The sequence below is a fragment of the Suricata suricatta genome, chromosome 7 (assembly GCF_006229205.1).
Source record: "Suricata suricatta isolate VVHF042 chromosome 7, meerkat_22Aug2017_6uvM2_HiC, whole genome shotgun sequence".
NCBI lineage: Eukaryota > Metazoa > Chordata > Mammalia > Carnivora > Herpestidae > Suricata > Suricata suricatta.
The window spans coordinates 21,073,327-21,083,783 of NC_043706.1; the positions used below are offsets into that span (position 1 = coordinate 21,073,327).

At 44.0% G+C, this 10,457-nt stretch overlaps 1 protein-coding gene across 1 annotated transcript in view; it reads right to left on the reverse strand.

The window, feature by feature from the left end:
* The window catches only part of RREB1 (ras responsive element binding protein 1), a 177,568-nt gene extending 167,355 nt beyond the window's left edge, over window positions 1-10,213 (reverse strand). The window contains exon 1 of the mRNA XM_029944987.1: window positions 9,767-10,213. The gene's annotated coding sequence lies outside the window, so the exon portion shown is untranslated. The remainder of the gene's footprint in view (window positions 1-9,766) is intronic.
* Window positions 10,214-10,457: the final 244 nt, after the last annotated feature.

The following is a 10,457-nucleotide window of genomic DNA, read 5'->3' on the forward strand; positions in this document are numbered from 1 at the left end:
TTCCTGCCTAATGGGTATGGATTTGGGGTGATAAAGAATTTTGGAAGTAGACAGGGTACTGTGAATTTAATTTAACACCACTAAAATGTACACTTAGAAATGATTACAAGAACAAATTTTATGCTACATCTATTTTACCACAATTTTAACAAAGTAAAAAAAAAAAGGACAAGCTAAAAATACAACGGAGGTTTTAATATGTTCTTGTCACATGTTAGTGGTCACTCTGCACACAACAGAGCGTGGTGGCAAGTGGGGGAGGGGGCTTCCCACACCAAACCAGGAATTAGTGGATTGGCTTGGACGTGGGGTAGAGGAAACACTGGGGAGGTAATAGGGTCTGGGTTTTGGTAATGTCTCCAACTCAGAATTTTTTTTTTTTTTATTCCAAAGGAAAGGGGACCCTTTTCTGTAACCTTTCCTTAGAACTAAGTACAGATCATCTGTGAGTTCTCGCCATAGCTCACACCACAGACCCGGAAAACTCTCTTCGCGTCTGCTACAAAGCATTCGTTAGAATGCCAGCTTGCTCACCGTGAGGGCAAGGCACTGCCTTACAAAACAGACTGGCATGCTTTTTCACTCATTTTATGGTCTTAGGTAAGACCCAGGTCCAACTGAAAATACTCCCTTTCAAAGCTGTTTTCAAAGTCATTTTCATCACTTTTCCCCCCTCGGGCTCACAAGCATCAATCACAGGGAAAAGTGACAGGAAATAATAAAGAGATTAGCAGCTCAACATCAAGAAGCACCTATACTGCCTATGCGGAAAAGTGTCAAATATGAGGCTGGCCGAGGACCAAGGTAATCAAAAGTAAAATACACATAAGTTTGAGGGCTAGGCTGACATTTCGGGAGGTAGAAGGCTCTGTTAAGCACAGAAAGGACAAAGCACAGGGGCACGGGTGTAGAACAATCTATTTCCGTACGAACACACAGTACAGAAATTTCCTGCATATGCCATTGCAGAATTTCATCGTACAACAGGCTCAGTAGACTGTTGGATTGCTTAATTTTAAAAGCTGGAGTATTTTTCAAGTAAAAGCTAAGAACTTAGCTTCACAAGAAAAGTAAAAGAAAAAAAAATGTGTGAGACTCCCAGGACCACCTGAGCTTGCATTTTCTATGGATTTGTCACGCAGCAATATGAATTATCGGCCACTGTCTCTTGGCAATTAGTTGGCATTCATGACTACGCTGCTCTAGAACGAGCAAACATCTTCTAAAATATAACATGAGATAGTTCATTCAAGTATGTACTTAAAATCTGCTTCTAAATAGAATTCAGTAAATTATACTGGGTGAGTGTGTGTGTGTGTGTGTGTGTGTGTGTGTGTGTGTGTATGTGTAGTTGTGCGCAGGCATTCTAAGTTCTTGGGGAAACTCTAAATTGCATATGCCTAGTATGTTTGAATGGAAACCCTTCCATTGGTTAATTAAGTTCCTACCATGATTTGTGAGTTCGAGCCCCTCATTGGGCTCTGTGCTGACAGCCTGGATCCTGGAGCCTGCTTTGGATTCTGTGTCTCCCTCTCTCTATGTCTCTCCCCTGCTCGCACTCTGTCTTGCTCTCTCTCAAAAATAAATAAAAACATTAAAAAAAATTTTTTTAAGTTCCTACCATGAAATATTGGCGTTTAAAAGATGAGTCATCTAAACACAGAGGAATATACATATCATAAATATTCTGGTTTAAAACCAGTGAGTTAAAAAAAAAACCTTCGGTTTTGGGGTATGTGGGTGGCTCAGTCGGTTAAGCACCCGACTTTGGCTCAGGTCATGATCTGACAGTTTGTGAGTTAGAGCCCTACATTGGACTCTTGCACTGACAGGGTGGAGATTGCACTCTACCTTCCTCTCTCTTTACCCCTCCCCAGCTTATGCTCTCTTTCAAAAATAAACATTACAAAAACTGTTTAAAAATAAAAGTATTCAGTTTTACAAAAACATAAATTCAGTAATATCTATGCACCTCTATGTTTATTGCTGTATTATTTACAAAAGCCTTCTTATGAAAGTCACCTAAGTGTCCACTGATAGATGAATGGATACAGAAGATTTGGTAGCCTGCATTGGTGGGTCGTTGGTAGAATTTTCAAGATGTGGTACACACACACACACACACACACACACACACAGGAATATTACTCAGCCATAAAAAAGAATGTGATCTTTCCATTTGCAACAACATGGCGGGACCTGGAGGGTACTATGCTAAATAAAATAAATCAGATGGGGAAAGACAAACACCACTTGGTTTTACTTATACGTGAAACCAAATAAAGGAGCAAAGAAACAGGATAATAAATATAGAGAACAAACTGGTGGTTACCAGAGGGGAAGGGTGAGGGAGATGACAGGAAAAGGTGAAAGGGATTAAGAGGTACAAACCTTCAGTTATAAAGTAAATAAGTCAGGGGGGTGAAAAGTACAGCATGAGGAACCCAGGCAATACTATTGTAATAATGCTGCATGGTGACAGACGATAATCATACTTACCATGATGAGCGCAGAATGACGTATAGAATTGTCTAATCACTATGTTGTACACCTGAAATAAATATAATACTGTATGTCAACTACATTTCAATTTCTTAAAAATGACTTTTTAAAAGGCGTTCAGTTTTAGTTCCAGAGCTGATATTGTTTCAAAACTCTTTTCTCAAGGCCCTCTCACATGCTATATTAAAAAAAGTTGCCAAACTGGTTTTAACACATCTTCTCAGGACCGATAAGCAAAAGTTTACTAAAGCAGTTTTAAATAAGGCAAACTCAGAACAATTATGCACGTTTTCTTCAAGTTGGCAGCACGATTTAAATGGGCTGTTAAATAAGCTATATAAATTTTCAAAGTCAAGAGAGAGACGTGAAGATGCTTCTCCTTTGGTAGGACATGAACACACAGCTCCTTGGGAACCGCACTGACGTCCTGTTGGACTGCCTAGCTGCAAACCAGTTTTGTGGGTATTATGAATGACTGAGTGCAAACAGTAAGGGGTTGTGAAAATAAGTGTTCTATGTTAAAAAAAAAAAGTGAACTGTAATAGATTTGGGTTGAACAAGAACTCTGACAAATGGCAACAATGTTTCCAAGCTTTCTTGAGAACCCTACTTAACTATTTAACCTTAAAAATGGTTCCCTTTTATGACATGATCATTTACCTGATAATAAATTCACAGGTTCTCCCTCATTTAGAAATTTTTTTGGTTGTGGGGCACCTGGGTGGTTCAGTCGGTTAAGTGTCTAAGCATCTGATTTCGGCTCAGGTCACGATCTCCGTTTGTGGGTTCAAGCCCTGCATCGCGCTCTGTGCTGACAGCTCAGAGCCTAAAGCCTGCTTCGGATTCAGTGTCTCTTTCTTTCTCTACTCCTCCCTTGCTTGTGCTCTGTCTCTGTCTCTCAAAAATAAACATTAAAAATTTTTATTAAAAAATAGTTTTTTGGGTTGTTGATATTCACATTTACGTAAATAGTTAAGATTTCACTAGAAAAAAATAGAACGGTGGCAAGTATTACCTGCCCCTCAGTGTATATCAAAGGAATATTTCCAGAGTATGCAAAACACAAACTCTGAAAACTCTCAGTAAATGCATAAATTAAATTCTGTTAAGTTCACACTTGAGCACATTCTCTCATTCTACTCTTACCGCTTCAAGGAAACTTTAAAATCGGTATCGAGGTGCTAGCACTACTTCTGGCATCTTAAAGATATCTCAAGGATAAATTGCATTTTTCTGCTGCAACGATTAACTTCACATTAGCTGTTGTTTGGAAGGACGTAGTCAGGCAAGCTCATCCTACAACAGCCATCCATCTGCCTTCTCTTAGGAGAGCATATAAATGCTTTAGGCCTGCACCAATTCCATTCTTAGTTTTGTGTGTAACTGGGATTCATTTTCCGGCATTTTTAGAATTTCCCTTATATTTTGTATTTTTACAATTTTTTAAGTTTACTTATTTATTTTGAGAGAGGAAGAAAGCATGCATGCATGCAAGCAGGGGAGAGAGAGAGGGAATGAGAGAGAGAGAATCCCAAGCAGGCTCCAGGCTGTCAGTGTAGAGTCTGACTTGGGGCTCGAACCCACAAACTGTGAGATCACGACCTGAGCCAAAATTGGAAGCTTACCTGACTGAGCCACCCAGGTGCTCCAATTCCCTTATATTGTAAATGAATCAAAAAATTTTTTTGGATTCTATTGCATAACAATGTGAATGTACTTAACAGTCTGAACTGTACACTTAAAAAGGGTGAAGATGGTAAATTTTATGTAATGTGTATTTTACCACAATTTTTAAAAACCCACAAACACCTAGATTCTATCATCTTTTACAGTTCTTCAATGAAGGTAAAAAAAAAAAAAAAAAGAAACAAGCTCAAGAACAACAAAAAACCACTGGCTTCAAAAGTTAGAGACAGAAAAATGGACAGTTTACATTCTCTATGGGGGCAAGAATGCTGTCTGTTTAACGTCCTGGATTGGTTTTTTTTTTAATGTTTATTTTCTTAATTTTGAGGAGAGAGAGAGAGAGAGAGAGAGAAACTCTCATGCAGGCTCCACACTGTCAGTGCAGAGCCCCACTTGGGGCTTGAACTCACGAACTATGAGATCATGACCTGAGCTGAAATCAAGAGTCCGATGCTTAACTGACTGAGCCACCCAGGAGACCCTCCCCTATGAATTTTAATTATTAGTTTCTGCCTACTAGTCCACCAGACATGTAACAACACCTAAAGGTGAATTTTTCTCTTTACAGCTTCTAAGCAAGGAAAAGGAAGGGCAGGCAAATGATCATTTGTAGCCAGACAACAATTTGTAGCATCAGGTTAACTGAGAGCTGGCTGTGACAGAATGTTTGCTACTGCTCAGGAGGACAGAGATTTGCTTTTCTGACAATAAAGAAATAAACTGATACTTGGATACACAGGTATTGTTTGCAAAAGGTGTTAACAGCAGTCACCTTTTAGAAATCCAACTGTAAATTTCTGACTACTTATTTCTCCAGAGGATGTGTGGTTACAGAGCCCACAAGCTTCCCCGCCTCGCCTCTGACTCTTGAAAAAGATCAGCCAAACAGTCTCCTCCCGAAGATACTGCCAAACACCGCACCCTGGGTCTGCGTATCCACAGGCACAGGAAGTGGTCTGCCCCGGGCATCGGCTTCAGCAGGCTAGGATGGACAGAATGGGTGTCCCTCTGCATTACACCTAATCCCCTTCCCACCCAGCAGAGCAGACGACTTCCAGCCCTGCTTCCAAACCCGTGCTAAATTTGGAAGGCAGCAGGTCATCCGGGGGGAAAAACAACTTCAAGCACTGCCTCTGGATGACCGTCCGTTAGGAACAAAAGGAACACATGAGAGGTAGGAACTCCTGCTCTCCCAAGGGAAGACGGGAGGCTCAGGGAGGTCTCAGAACTGGTAGAATGAACTGGCTAAGGTATTGGTTCCCCCAAAGGAATCCATAGCAGAGTGGCCTGTAAAGCTTATCAAAAATATAGCCTTGCCAGCTCAGGAGACTGTGATTCTGTGTCTATGGCCCCTTAATCTGATGAGCCAGGTTCAGGAGACGTTGAGTGAAACCACTTGAGCAAGAACAGTGCTGGATGAGTAGATGGGCTCTAACTAATGGCCTAGGAATGACCTCTTTGTTGTGCCTTGTGAGGGAGGAAGAGAATTTTGAAAAAAAAAATGTATGTTTTTATTTATATTTACATATATAAAATTGTTTTTCTTCATATATATATATATAAATTCTAATTGTGCATGTTCTAATTGTGCACTGATCCTTTGGCCACCAAGTTCAAACTGAGGAGTTCATTCCACACCTTCGGATCTGGCCAATAATCACCTACTTCTAAGTGGATGACTCACATCACTACTTCCGGCCAAGATTCATCCCTCTTTCCTAAACCCAGCTGCCAATCACAGCTTCCAATTCCATTTTCTCAAATCAACTCTTGAATTTATCTTGAACAATGGCTTCCTGTTCCAACTTCTGCTGATAGGACCACCTCTCATGGCTTCCAGATTTGAATTCTTATCCACTGCCCTCCACATCCATATACTATAATTGATACGGTATTTGTCAAGCCCCCCTTGGATCCCTGCAGTAGTCACTCACCGTCCCTAAACCCCTGCTCCAATCTAAGTCACAAGATGAACCTTCCCCAAATGCAACTGAGACATATATTTCCCTTACTCAGAATCCTATCTTATTTCCCCATTACCTATAGATAAAGTCCTTCCACTAAACTTGGCCAGGCATTCATGGTCCCTAATTGGTCTGTCCCTAACCTATCATTCAAATGACCCATTTCACATTTGATCCATCTCCTGTCTCAAAACTGATGTATTATAATTCTCCACATGGGCCCTGCAACTCCCAGCCTCTTAGCTGACCTCATTTCTACCACTTTTTCTTTCTGGCTGTAAACATCACGTACATCCTTTAAGGTAAGGCCTAAGTTCAAATTCTACCAACTCCCTCTGGAGCACTTCCTGATGGGTGCCACCTGACGGCTTACACTCCCAGAACACGCCCAGCAACTGCAACATCTAAGCCCTTCCTAAGTATGGGTGTGCCCTCTCTCCTTCACTGTCCCTCAGGCTCTCTGCTCTCTGCCCCGTCCCCGGCACGCAAACTCCTGGGGCACTTTAAGACTCCCCTCTCCCTGACAATCATATCCTGGCTGTCTGGCAATGTCTCCCTAGGAAGAGCAAACCTTCAATTCCTACAGAGAACCAATCCAGGTTCACTGCTAACATTTTAGAGAACAAATAGAAGAAGAAGAACAAAAAGTTTAATCTCTCATTTTAGTTCTCAATCCTTGGTACCTTTCATCTCTGAATCCATCCATCATCTCTTTGTGCATATATGAACACATTTTTACTTAACTCCTGAACATTTAAGTTTCTCGTATTTGTCATCTAGCTACAGCCTCCAGCTTAATTACCCACAGATTTGACTTTTAGGAACATGGACATGTTTCTGTGTCATCTCCAAAGCGCTCACAGAGTTCTATACACAAAGTTGTTGGCGAAAATGTTTCAAGCATGTGTTCATTCAAAAAAATATTTGGGGGAGCAGTGGCTGTGAGTACATGGTTACAGATACATCATCCAAAATAATCTAAGTGAAAACCTGCTACATGTTATTTGTTGAAAATTGTCCCCAAATTTATGTAACAAATATTTAATTTAATTAATTAATTAATTAATTAATTTATTTTGAGAGACAGAGATAGTGCGAGCAAGGGAGGTCAGAGAAAGAGAGGGAAATACAGAATCTGAAGCAGGCTCCAGGCTCTGAGCTGTCAGCACAGAGCCCGACGCGGGGCTCCAACCCACCAACCGTGAGATCATGACCTGAGCCAAAGCCAGATGCTTAACCGACTGAGCCACCCAGGCGCCCTTATAACAAATATTTTAAATATGCAAGGATAATTCATGATATTAAGGATCCTATTGTTGATCCTCTTAACAGGTAGTCCCTCCTTAATTGAATTTGTTTTATAATTCTGGTTTACAACTAAAACAAAGACCACCCTACATATAAATGTCTCATGAACTCAGATGAAATTTGGAGAGTGGGGAAATAAGGAAGTGTGCAACTTCATTTTTTACTTTAAATTTCAATTGATTTCTATAGCAACAATTCTGGTTTGAACCCAGGTTTTTATTTTATTTTATTTTTTTTGAAAGAGAGAGAGAGAGACAGAACATGAGTGAGGGAGGGGCAGAGAGAGAGAGAGGGAGACCTAGAATCCAAAGCAGGCTCCAGGCTCTAAGCTGTCAGCACAGAACCGAACATGGGGGCCGAACTCACAAACGGGGAGATCATGACCTAAGCTGAAGTCAACTTAACTGATAAACCACCCAAGTGCCCCTGAACCAAGGTTTTAAAGTCAAATTATCTCACACAGAAGGAAGCCATGCTCCTTAACAAAGTGGCAAAACCTAAAATTATGAAAGTGTTCATTTATTTTTTCCAAGTGTCCAGAAAACTATTGTGTAACTCTGCTTTTTACATCCAGAACACAAGACAGCCCGATGTATGGAATTTGTCAGCTTCCACAGTTTGGGCCTACACCAGAAGTGAGAATAAAGACTTTGGCCAGTTGAACTGAAGATCCTTTATGTAAAAAGTATTGTGAAAAGTCCAAGTCTCCCACCCCAAAGAAGACCAATTATTACTATTCATTACTATTATTATTATTATTATTCTCATTTTACTAGTGAGACAACTCAGTGAAGTTAAAAAAAAAAAGTAAACTGGGAATGATCAGATGCCCACAAAAGTTTTCTCTACAAACTAACCTCTTCTTTAACCTATTTAGAATATGATTCAATTTATAGAAATTCAATTTGCTTTCTATGAATACACACTCTTTAATGCAAAGTACATGTCAATTTTGGTTACTTCATCTAGGATGGCCTTGGAAACAAATTTACAATGACTCCTAAGGCAGCTTTTCCGAGAACTCTGAAGATTTCTTTAGAGGATAACACATCCCTTTTTTGTTTCTGAATAAAACTCCGGCAGCTGCACATTTTCTTCTGAGTGTGTGGCATCACGGTTCTTTGGACCTTAGCTCTACAGCCCTGTCCCATTCTCTGTGACTAAGGTCCACTGAACAAAACCAGAAGGAAAAATGGGACAAAACTTCAGAAGGGTGCCTTAAGGAGAGATTTGAGCTACAAAGCGCATAATTTGCAGTCTCTTCCTTTATTATTCTTTTCCCCTTGACTCTACTAGTGTCTCCACCATTCAACCCGAAAGACCATCACTTTTAAATCTGGATTCCCCCCTCCCCTAATCACATGCTCTGGGCATGAGGTGCCAGTTTCTCAGGAGGAAACTAACTGGACTGCTATCACTTCTTCTACTTTGAGAAGGGCTGGGTTTGGGGGTTTTTCTTCTTCTCCTTTTAATAAAGGCCTTTTCATGTTTGTTTCACAAGCCTTCCCCAAATACAAAACTATCACAGTCCTCTACTTTTTCCAACTCTACGGCATCAACCTCAAACCTTTGTATCAACTAAGTCCGTGTCTGGTAAGAACTTTGGTAAATTTATGACAGCCCAGGGCCTGCACTCGGGAGACTCAAACTCTAACGCAAAAACGACTTATGCATGATCTCTGAAACAGTAAAAACAACAACCACGAAACGGCAAAACCCCACGTCTTCCCCAGCTTTCCTTTCTCGTCCTGGTTCAGTAATAAGGAAAGTTAATCCACCCCCTAGTGCCAAGGCAGCCTCATCCTGGTCAGGCTCACCTAGAACATTCACTGCATCATTGCATCCAAGCCAAAGTCGGTTACTGAGGCAACTAAGTTTTTCTTCCGAAAGGGTCACAGGGAAACACATCCCTCGGGATCCCCTGGTAACCGTCCACCGAAAATGCTGGGGAACCACAACAGCAAAAGACTAGCTTTCCAAGGCTGGCACTGGCCGCCTCTGCCGGCAACGGGGGCGGGGGGGGGGGCGGTTCTGCGTGGGGGTGCGCAGCGTCCAGTTACATTCCTGACCCACTTTCGCATTCCCTCCCTCCCCCTCCTCCTCCCCCTCTTTCTCCTCCTCCTGCCGGGCGGGCCGAGAGGGCACCCGCGCTCCGCAGAGACACCCGCGAGCCCTCCCTAAGCCGCCGCGGGCGGGGTGCACCAGGCGTCGGGCTCTGCGGGGGACCCGGAGGGAGGGAGGGAGCCCGCCCCCACCCCCGGCTTCCCCTGCGTGGCCCCTCCCTGGTCACATGGGCTCGCGAGCACCTGTTGGCGACTTCGGCTCCTAGCGGAACCCCTCCCGCCGCCCAGACGAAGCCCCCTGCGGGAGAAGATGGGAACGCTTCCCCGTGCACGTTCCGCAAACCCCGCGGGGGTGGGCGAGGGCGCCGGGGCCGGTGGGCGACGCCTGCCCGGTTGCTCAGCTTTGCAAAGTGCAAGAAGCACCACGGCAGCGCGGCGACTGGGTGGAGGGGAGCCTACCCCTCCCCCCCTCCTCCCAACCCCCGCCGAGCGGGGAGGTGGGGTGCGTCCGTCCCCAGCCCGACTCTGCTGGAAACCTGGGCTCCTCGCGGGCGCCGGGAGGGGATGCTGAAGAGTCCGGGCCGGGGCCGCCGGGGCGAGGGCAGGTAGCGGGTGGTGACGGGTGGGTGTGTTTCCGAGCCGCCGAGTCCAGGAAGGGGGCGGGAAGCTGCCGTCTCAGCTGCAACTTCTGAGCGTGCAAAGCAACTCAGCAACTTTGCTGCGCCGCGCCCCTCCCCCGCGCCGCCGGGCCGGGGGCTGTGCTGCGCTCTGGGGCCCCGGCGCCGGGTCCAGTGGGGAACAGACTTGGGGTGCGGGCGAGCCCGGGCTGGCGGGGAGCTGGGGTGGGGTGTGAGGGCCGGGACTGCAGAAGTGGCACAGCTGCCCGGGAAGTAGGACTGGGGGTGCGCCTCCGCACGCCCCGGGGCTTGGAAAC